Source organism: Nomascus leucogenys, chromosome 2, assembly GCF_006542625.1.
Source record: "Nomascus leucogenys isolate Asia chromosome 2, Asia_NLE_v1, whole genome shotgun sequence".
Taxonomy (NCBI): Eukaryota; Metazoa; Chordata; class Mammalia; order Primates; family Hylobatidae; genus Nomascus; species Nomascus leucogenys.
This window is the reverse complement of record NC_044382.1, coordinates 62,715,355-62,726,463: the sequence shown is the minus strand read 5'-3', so window position 1 is coordinate 62,726,463 and position 11,109 is coordinate 62,715,355. Positions and strand designations below refer to the sequence as shown.

Here is an 11,109-nt window from a genome sequence, read left to right as displayed (position 1 = left end):
CCTTGTGCTCAGATGTATTCCTGGCCAAGGATCAGGGAAATTGTTGTTTGAGTTTCTCTTTCTGGGCAATAGATTTCTTTGGCCTCATTTTACAGATGAGAAAGCCTGAGACACACAGAGAGGTCAGGTGCCTTGTCCAGTGTCACACACCCTAGGCACTGAATACTGGAACTGGTTATCAACTTTTCATCTTCCAAAGGCTCCGTCCTGTGCTCCACAGCTCCTCCTTTCTCTATTGGCCTAAATAGAGTCTTACTTGTCTACACAGCAACTCAGCTGCCCAACCATCTTTGGGAGGCTGCAGTGTGCAGGGGGTAGCGCCCTGGACCCCGGAGGCCTGGGTTTGAGTCCCAGCTTGCCCACTGGCCTGCTGTAGAACCTCAAGCAGACTCCTCTTGCGCAGTATTCAGTTTCCCCACCATCAGCTGGAACCATCCTGGAAGTCAGGTAAGGGATTGCTGTTTCCTAGAAGGCCCCAAATAATGAATTGCAGGGTAGAAAATGAAATGGCTCAGCATGTGGGGGGATGGTGCATGGCGACCTCTCTGAAGGGATGTGGAGGGGAATTTGGAGGTTGCAAGCAGAAGTGAAGACTGTGGTTTGCCCCTGGGAAATGGGGTGGAAACCACAGCTTCTATCTGGAGTGCCTGGGGGAGGTATCACTTCTGCTTTGCCCTCAATTTCTTCAGTTGTGTGGTAGGGTCAGGCTCTTCTTCCCTCAGTGTCTGCCTGGAACCAGTGTGGGTGAGAGCCTGGTCTTAGGGTCCACACCCTGCAGGTCAAATCCATCTATCTGTCTGGGCCTCAGTTTCACCAACAGTTTAGTGAAGGGGCGGACAAGTTGGCCCAAGATCCTTTCTGTGCTATCAGGTCCTCCACTACTGTGCCTCAGTTATCTCTCCTAAATGATTTCCTTCAGTAGCTTCTTTTGCCTCCCCAAACCTTTTTGTTCGTTTTTTTGTTTTTTTTTTGAGACAGAGTCTCACTCCGTCACCCAGGCTGGAGTGCAGTGTCGCAATCACGGCTCCCAGGCTCAAGTAATCCTCCCATCTCAGCCTCCTGAGTAGCTGGGACCACAGGCTCATGTCACCATGCTGGGTTAGGTTTTTTAATGTTTAATTTTGTAGAGATGGGGTCTCCCTGGGCTCAAGTGATCCTCCTGCTTCAGCCTCCCAAAGTGCTGGGATTAAGGCATGAGCCACCACACCTGGTTCCCCCAAATCTTGTCCCTTGTCTTTTCTCTGAGGTTCTGAGAGGGTGAGTAAATAACACAGCCAAATAAATAACCAAATAGCCAAATAAATAAGAACCGAGCCCTCTGCGACTCCAGAGTCTCTATTTCATATTAAAAATAAACATATATATTAAAAAAATTCATGTTAAGAAAAATGGGTGACCACCTGGAGAAAAAATGAAATTGGATATATATCTCCCAGTGCATCCCAGTGTCGATGCAAATGGACTGGAGATTTCAATTTGAAAAATGAATCTATAAAAGTACTGGAAGAAACAGGCAAATTCTTTCATGACACTGGAGTGGAGACCGGGCTTGGTGGCTTCCTCCTGTGATCCCAGCCCTTTGGGAGGCTGAGGCAGGAGGATCGCTTGAGCACAGGTGGTTGAGACCAGCCTGGGCACATGCTGAAACCAACTGTCTCTACAATAGCTGGGCGTGGATGTGCCAGTTGATACAAAAGTGCCCCAGTTGATACAATAAGTTGCATACTCTACATACTATTCTGCATTTTGCTTTTTCACTTGAAAATACATCTTGGAGAGCTTTCCATGTCAATAAGAGGAGAGCTTCCACTTTTTCATCTGCATATTCTAATGTTGTAGGGATAAGCTACAGTTTATTTAACTAGTCCCCTGTTCATAGACATTTGTGCTGGTTCCAGTTATTTGCTCTTACAAACAATGTAGCTGTGCTTATATTATTTCTCATATGTGCGAGTTCACCATTTATTTATTTTTATTTTTTGAGACGAAGTCTTGCTCTGTCACCCAGGCTGGAGTGCAGTGATGTGATCTCTGCTCACTGCAACCTCTGCCTCCCAGGTTCAAACGATTCTCCTGGCTCAGCCTCCTGAGTAGCTGGGATTACAGGCACGCTCCACTGCGCCCAGCTAATTTTTGTATTTTTAGTAGAGACAGAGTTTCACCATGTTGGCCAGGCTGGTCTTGAACTCCTGACCTCAGGTGAGCCTCCTACCTCGGCCTCCCAAAGTGCTGGGATTACAGGCGTGAGCCACCGTGCCTAGCTCTATTTATTTATTTTTGATACAGGGTCTCACTCTGTCACACAAGCTGGAGTGCAGTGGCACTATCATAGCTCACTGCAGCCTCAAACTCCTGGGCTCACGTGATCCTCTCACCTCAGCCTCCCAAGCAGCTGAAACTACTGGGTGCATGGCACCACGCTCAGCTAATGTTTTTGATTTTTAGTAGAGACAAGATCTTGCTATGTTGCTCAGGCTGGTCTCGAATTCCTGAGCTCAAATGATCCTCCTGCCTCGGCCTACCAAAGCACTGAGATTACAGGTATGAGCTACCACGCCCCACCATTTGCCCATTTTTATATTGGGTTAGACTTTTCGTTATCAATTTCTAGAAACTTTTACATAATAGGAAAATCAGCTCTTGTCTATTATACATATATAAAACTATTATATGCAAATATTTTTCCTAATTTGTCATTTGTCTTTTAACATTACATATGGACTTCTTTTGGCCAGGTAGAAGTGTCTTTTTAAATACTTTTTATGTAATAAAATGTATCTGTATTTTCTCTTTTGGCCTCTGGATTTTGAGTCATAGCTAGAAAAACCTTCCCCACTCCAATGTTTTCTTTTTTTTTTTAATTTTTTTTTTTGCACATAAAACAATAAACATTTTCTAAAAGTACATACAAACAAAAAGATGCATATCAAACATATTAGGAAGGTTGCACATGGGAAGACGGGGAATAGAAATGGGGGGTGGGAATTAAAGAAAATAAATGAGAGAGGGACTTTGTATGGATCAATGATAATAACTCAATCCTTTATTTGACAAAGAAGAAGGAGAAGGAAGAGGAAGAAAAAGAAAGTGGGATAAAGGATCAGAAAGGGAGGAAAATAGAAAAAATTAGAGTACGACTTCAGGGTAGACCTGTTTTGTTGTCTCTTGGTTGGTTGGTTGGTTTGTCAGTTGTATTTTTCGTATGTTTCGCCATGTTGGCCAGGCTGGTCTCGAACTCCTAGCCTCAAGTGATCAACCCGCCTCGGCCTCCCAGAGTACTGGGACTACAGGCATGAGCCACCACGTCCAGCCCCCACATTGCTTCTGGCCTCTGTGGTAGACCTCCCAGACAGGGCGGCTGGGCAGAGGCGCTCCCCACATCCCAGATGGGGCGGCCAGGCAGAGGTGTTCCTCACTTCCCAGACCGGGAGGCCGGGCAGAGCGCTCCCACTCCCAGACGGGCGGCCGGCAGAGCGCTCCTCACTTCCCAGACGGGGCGGCCGGGCAGAGGCGCTCCACATCCCAGCATGGTGGCCGGGAGGCGCTCCTCACTTCCCAGACGGGCAGCCGGCAGAGGCGCTCCTCACTTCCCAGAGGAGCGGCCGGGCAGAGGCGCTCCTCACATCCCAGACATGGGTGGCCGGGCAGAGGCGCTCCTCACTTCCCAGACGGGCGGCCGGCGCCCCCCCCCCCGGCAGAGGCCTCCTCACTTCCCAGACGGGGGCGGGCAGAGACGCCTCATTAGCGGGGGGCGGCGGGAGGGGCTCCTCACTTCCCAGATGGGGGGGGGAGGCGCTCCTCCAGACGGGGGCAGGCAGAGGCGCTCCTCACTTCCAGACAGGGGGGGCAGAGGCGCTCCACCCGCGGGGCGGCGGGCAGAGGCGCTCCTCACTTCCCAGACGGGGCGGCCGGGCAGAGGCGCTCCTCACTTCCCAGACGGGGCGGCCGGGAGAGGCGCTCCTCACTTCCCAGACGGGGCGGTCAGAGGCGCTCCGCATCCGACGAGGTGGCCGGCAGAGGCGCTCCTCACTTCCCAGACGGGGCAGCCGGGCAGAGGCGCTCCTCACTTCCCAGAAGGGCGGCCGGGCAGAGGCGCTCCTCACATCCCAGACGATGGGTGGCCGGGCAGAGGCGCTCCTCACTTCCCAGACGGGGCGGCCGGGCAGAGGCGCTCCTCACTTCCCAGACGGGACGGCCGGGCAGAGGCGCTCCTCACTTCCCAGACGGGGCGGCGGGAAGAGGCACTCCTCACTTCTTCCCAGATGGGGCGGCCGGGCAGAGGCGCTCCTCACTTCTTCCCAGACGGGGCAGCCGGGCAGAGACGCTCCTCACTTCCTAGACGGGGTGGCGGCCAGGCAGAGGGGCTCCTCACTTCCCAGACGGGGCGGCCGGCAGAGGCGCTCCTCACATCCCAGACGATGGGGGCGGGCAGAGGCGCTCCTCACTTCCCAGACGGGGCGGCTGGGCAGAGGCGCTCCTCACTTCCCAGACGGGGTGGCGGCCGGGCAGAGTCGCTCCTCGCATCCCAGACGATGGGCGGCCGGGCAGAGGCTGCAATCCCAGCACCCTGGGAGGCCAAGGCAGGCGGCTGGGAGGCGGAGGCTGCAGCGAGCCAAGACCACGCTACCGCACTCCAGCCCGGGCAACACTGAGCACCGAGTGAGCGAGCCTCCATCTGCAGTCCCAGCACCTTGGGAGGCCGAGGCAGGCAGACCACTCGAGGTCAGGAGCTAGAGATCAGCCTGGCCGACATGGCGAAACCGCGCCTCCAGCCAAAGGAGAAAAACCAGGGAGGGGTGGTGGCGCGTGCTGGCAATCCCAGGCAGCCCGCAGGGCAGGGCAGGAGAATCACGGGAGCGGGACGCAGGGAGTCTGCAGCGAGCAGAGTGTACTCCAGCCGGGCCACAGAGGGAAGAAGAAAGAAAGAAAAGAAAGAGAAGAAAGAAAGGAAAGAAAGAGAGAGAGAGAGAGAGAGAAAGAGAAAGGGGAGGGAGGGAGGGAAGGCAAGGCCCCACTCCGGTGTTTTCTTATTTGGTTTCTGTTTTTTGTTTTTGAGACGGGGTTTTGATCTGTCACCCAGGCTGGAGTGCAGTGGCACAATCATAGCTCCCTGCAGCCTCAACCTCCCAGGCTCAAGCGATCCTCCTACCTCAGCCTCCCGAGTAGCTGGGACTACAGGTATGCGCCACCCTGCCCAGCTAATTTTTTGTAGAGATGGGGGTCTTGCCGTATTGCGCAGGGTGGTCTCCATCTCCTGGGCTCAAGTGATCCTCCCACCTTGGCCTCCCAAAGTGCTGGGATTACAGGTGTGAGCCACTGCGCCTGGGCTGTCCAGATTTTGCATGTAATAAAATATATGATGTTTTTTGCAAGAATGGGATTAGGTTGTTTTGCAATGTGCTTTCTGTCTTTCATGAGCAATATGCCACTGTTATTTCTTCCATATTGATAGTCATTTGGAGCATTTAAAAATCCGATTAAAATATTTGTGTTTTTTTTGTTGCTGTCGTAAAGGTAATATGTTTGTTGTAGAAAATTTAAACAATACAGAAAATATAAAAGGAAGTTTTGAAAAAAACCTCTCCCCTCAAAAAAGCATTATTAACATTTTGGTGGCCATTCTTCTAGAGCTCCCAATATGCTTTAGCATGCATACAAACATGATTTTTCATAAATGACATTATGTGTGTTATTTTCAACCTGTCCTTTCCACTCAGTGATATGCTGTACTCTTCTTTTACATGGCTTTGTTTTTTGTTTGTTTTTGTTTTTGGTTTTTTTTGAGACAGAGTTTCGCTCTGTCGCCAGGCTGGAGTGCAGTGGCGCGATCTCGGCTTACTGCAACCTCCGTCCACTGGGTTCAAGCGATTCTCCTGCCTCAGCCTCCTGAGTAGCTGGGATTACAGGTGCCCGCCACAAAACCCAGCTAATTTTTTTATATTTTTAGTAGAGACGGGGTTTCATCATGTTGACAGGATGGTCTCAATCTCCTGACCTTGTGATCCGCCTGCCTCGGCCTCCCAGAGTGCTGGGATTACAGGCGTTAGCCACTGCGCCCAGCCTGTTTTTTTTTCTTGGAGAAGAGTCTCACTCTGTCATCCTGGCTGGAGAGCAGAGGTGCCATCATAGCCCACTGAAGCATTGAACTCCTGGACTCAAGCAATCCTCTTGCCTCAGCCTCCTGAGTAGCTAAGATTACACGTGTGCCAACACGCCTGGCTAATTTTTATATTTTTAGTAGAGATGGGGTTTTTACATGTTGCCCAGGCTGGTCTTGAACTCCTGACCTCAAGTGATTTGCCCACCCAGGCCTCCCAATATGCTGGGATTACAGGCATGAGCCACCACGCCTGGCCTCAAAATTTTTTTTAGAGAAAGGGTCTTGCTATGTTGCCTAGGCTGGTCTTGAACTCCTGGCCTCAAGCGATTCTCTTGCCTTAGTTTGGGATTACAGGTGCAAACCATGGTGCCCGGCTATACACATCTTTGATTTTTTTTTTTAAAGAATACACATACTTCTTAATAGTGAAGTGACAATCTGTTGCATATTTTAACTTTTAATTTTGAAAAAATTATAAATGCACAGGAGGTTGCAAAAAATAGTACAGCAGGTTTTGTATACCCTTCACTTATTCTCCAGTAGTAACATCTTGCATGCCTATAGTATAATATCAAAGCCAGGAAATTGTCTTTGGTATAGTTCACAGACTTCATTCCGTAGTATACTCACTCATTTATGTATGCCGGTTCTTTGGTAAGTATATTTTAACTTTATAAGAAACTGCCAAATGGTTTTCCTTGCAATTTTATGACATGATAAAATAAAAGATTCCTGTAAACAACACCACGATCAAGACACAGAACTGTTCCATCGCCACAAGGATCCCTTGTGCGAGACCTTTAAAGAAACACACTCCCCTTCCCTAACCCTTTGCAACCGCTAATCTGTTCTCCATCTTTATCATTTCGTCATTTCAAGACTGTTACATAAATTGAATCACACAGCATGCAACATTTTGAGATTGGCTTTTTTTTTTTTGGGCTCATGATAATTCCTTTAAGATCCATCCAAGTTGTGTGTGTCAGTAGCTTTTTTTTAGAAATTCATTTTTTTAACTGCTGAGAATTATATTTCAGAGTGTAAAGGTATCACCATTTAACCATTTTCACCCACTTTGAGGCTATCATGAATAAAGCTGCTATGACTGTTCATATACAGGTTTTTGTGTGAACACGAGGTTTCATTTCTCTGGGATAAAAGCCCAAGAGTGCAATTATTGGGTCATATGATAGGTACATGTTTAGTTTTATAAGAAACTGTCGAACTGTTTTCCAGAACAGCATTGGAGTGTAATTTATTTATTCCTCTATTGATAGACATTCACATAGCTTTCAGCTTCTCTTTATTAACAATACTATTCTAAATATTCTTGTATGGGTATAATCCTGGCTTGCCCTATTCTTTCAATAGGATAAATTCATAAGAATGAGTTTCCTGGCTCAAACGATATTCAGAACGTAAAGTTCGAATGTATTGCTAAGCCGTCCCCTTGCAGATGAGGCTCAGATCTTAGACAGAGAGTGCAGGAATGTGCCTGTCCCTACAGACTCACTGGGTGCTATCATATTTCAGATCTTTGCAGATCCAACGGTGGAAAAAATGAGAACTCATGTTCTTAACTACTTTCCTCTGCCACTACCATCAAACACATATTTTGAGTTTTGTGGCGCTCCCTCTTTGAAGCCTTGCGAGTTTTTGTTGACTTTCTTTCTTCTAAGAAGAGGATCATCAGTTCTCTTGCCCTCCCTCCCCTATTTCCTCTTCTTCATCTTCTTAATATGTTTTTTGATTGGATTTCTAAAGTCTTGTCTGTAGAGGTATACATACAATAAAATTCACCCTTTTGGAGAGGAGTTTGGTGCATTTTGACAGATGTGTACAGTCATGTATACATGTATATCACAATCAAATATAGAACATTGCTGTCCCCTGAAAAGTTGTCTCAGGCCCTTTTGTAGTTAATATCTTTTCCCTACTCCCTGGCAACTACTGATTTGTTCTCTGATCCAATAGTTTTGACTTTTCTAGATTCCACTTCCATGTTACATTCCCTCCAGAAATGAATGAGGCTTCCAGCTGTTCTATATCCTCATAATACTTTGTATTACCATTTTAATCCTAGTCATTCTAGAAGGTACGTAGTGATATCTCATTGTGGTTTTTATATGCATTTCTCTAATGAATAATGATATTGAGTGTTTTTCATGTGCTTATTTGCATCTATACATTTTTTTTTGGCATGTAGTTCCAGCTCTGTCACCCAGGCTGAAATGCAGTGGCATGATCTCAGCTCACTGCAGCCTCCTCCTCCTGGGCTGAAGCAATTCTGCTGCCTTAGACTCCTGAGTAGCTAGGATTACAGGCACATGCTACCACCCCTGGCTAATTGTTGTATTTTTAGAAGAGACAGGGGTTTCACCATGTTGGCCAGGCTGGTTTCGAACTCCTGACCTTAGGTGACCCACCCGCCTCGGCCTCCCAAAGTGCTGGGATTACAGGCATGAGCCACCATGCTCGGCCCATCTATACATCTTCATTGGTATAGTGATTGTTCAAATCTTTTCCTATATTTATTTGGTTGTTTGTCCTCTTATTAGTTGTGTAAGGGTTCTTTATATAGTCCAGATACAATTTTTTTAAAACATCAGATACGTGTTTGTAAATATTTTCTCCCAGTCTGTGGCTTATCTTCTCGTTTTCCTAACCATGACTTTCAAAAAGCAGAAGTTTTAATTTTGATGAAATTCAACTTATCAGTTTTTTGTTGTTGTTGTTGCCATGGATCATGTTTTTGGTGTTGTTTCTAAGAAATCTTTGCATAACCTAAGTCAGAAGGATTTTCTTTTTTGTTTTTTCCAAAGAGTTTTACAGGCATATCTTGGAGATATTGTGGGTTTGGTTTTAGACCACCACAGTAAAGCAAATATGGTAATAAAGTGAGTCACACAAATTGTTTGGTTTCCCAGTGCATATAAAAGTTATGCTTACGGCCAGGCACGGTGGCTCATGTCTGTAATCCCAGCACTTTGGGAGGCCGAGGCAGGCGGATCATGAGGTCAGGAGATCGAGACCATCCTGGCCAACATGGTGAAACCCCATCTCTACTAAAAATACAAAAATTAGCCGAGCATGGTGGTGTGTGCCTGTAATCCCATCTACTCGGGAGGCTGAGGCAGGAGAATCGCTTGAACCGGTGAGGTGGAGGCGGAGGTTGCAGTGAGCTGAGATTGCGCCACTGCATTCCAGCCTGGACGACAGAGCGAGACTGTCTCACACATGAAAAAAGTTATGTTTACATTATACTGTAGTCTATTTAGTGTGCAAAAGCATTATGTCTAAAAATGTACATACCTTAATTAAAGGACACTTTGTTGCTAGAAAGTACTAGCAATCCATCTGAGCCTTCAACGAATCACACGCTTTTTTGCTGGTGGAAGGTCTTGCCTCGATGCTGATCAAGGTGGTGGTGGTTGAAGGTTGGGGTGGCTGTTTCTTAAGACAGCAGTGAAGTTTGCCTCATCAACTGACTCTTCCTTTCATAAGGTGTTTTTCTGTAGCATGTGATGCTGTTTGATAGTATTTTACTCACGGTAGAGCTTCATTCAAAATTGGAGTCAGTCCTCTCAAACCCTGCAGGGGCTTTATCCACTACATTTATTTAATATTCTAAATATTTTGTTGTCATTTCCACAGTGTTCACCATATCTTCACCAGGAGTAGATTCCATTTCAAAAAACCACTCTTTGTTCACCTATGAGAAGCGACTCCTCATCCGTTCAAGTTTGATCATGAGACTGCAGCAATTCAGTCACATCTTCAGGATCCACTTCTGATTCTAGTTCTCTTGCTGTTCTCATCACATCTGTAATTACTTTCCCCACTGAAGTTTTGAAGCCGTCTAAGTCATCCATGAAGCATAGAATCAACCTCTTCCAAACTCCTGTTAATGTTGATATTTTGACTTCTTCCCATGAATCACAAATGTTCTTGCAGCATCTAGAAGGGTGAATCTTTTCCAGATTTTCAATGTACTTTACCCTGATCCATCAGAGAAATCACTATCTATGACAGCTATAGCCTTATGAAATTTGTTTCCTAAATAATACGACTCGAAGGTCAAAATGACTCCTTGATCCATGGGCTGCAGAATGGATGTTGTGTTAGCAGCACGAGAACAACATTAATCTCCTTGTACATCTCTGTCAGAGCTCTTGGGTGACTAGGTACATTGTCAATGAGCAGAAATATTTTGAAATAAATCTTTTTTTTTTGAGTAATAGGTCTTAACAGTGGGCTTAAAATATTCAGGAAACTATGCTATAAATAGATTGCTATCATCCAGGCTTTGTTATTCCATTTGTAGAGCACAGGCAGAATAGATTTAGCATAACTCTTAAGAGACCTAGGATTTTCAGGATGTTAAATGAGTATTGGCTTCCATTGAAAGTCACCAGCTGCATTACCCACTAACAAGTGAGTTAGCCTGTCCTTTGAAGCTTTGAAACCAGGCATTGATTTCTTCTCTTTGGCTATGAAACTTTTAGATGGCATCTGCTTCCAGTATGAGGCTATTTCATCTACCCTGAAATTCTGTAGTTTACTGTAGCCACCCTCATGCATGATGTTAGGTAGCTCTTGTGGATAACTTGCTTCTCCATCAGCACTTGCTGTTTCACTTTGTACTGTTATGTCATGGAGATGGCTTTTTTCCTTAAACCTCATGAACCAACCTCTGCTAGCTTCCATGTTTTTTCAGCTTCCTCACCCACCTTGGCCTTCATAGAATTGAAGACTTAGGGCCTTGCTCTGAACTAGGCTTTGGCTTAAGGGGATGTTGGCCGGGGGGCTGGTTTGATCTTCTATCCAGATCACTGAAGCTTTCTCCATATCAGCAATAAGGTTGTTTTGCTTCATGTGTTCACTGGAGTAGCACTTTAAATTTTCTTTAAGAGCTTTTCCTTTGCATTCATAACTTGGTGAACTGTTCGGTGCAAGATGCCTCACTTTTGGCTTATCTGGATTTTGACGTGTCTTCCTCACTGAGCTTA

The 11,109-nt window shown here is 46.4% G+C and overlaps 1 protein-coding gene across 1 annotated transcript in view; it reads left to right on the top strand.

Moving 5' to 3' along the window:
• The first annotated feature begins 337 nt into the window (after positions 1–337).
• ADGRG5 (adhesion G protein-coupled receptor G5) overlaps positions 338–11,109 on the top strand; it is a 35,827-nt gene continuing 25,055 nt past the window's right edge. The window contains exon 1 of the mRNA XM_012504881.2: positions 338–447. The gene's annotated coding sequence lies outside the window, so the exon portion shown is untranslated. The remainder of the gene's footprint in view (positions 448–11,109) is intronic.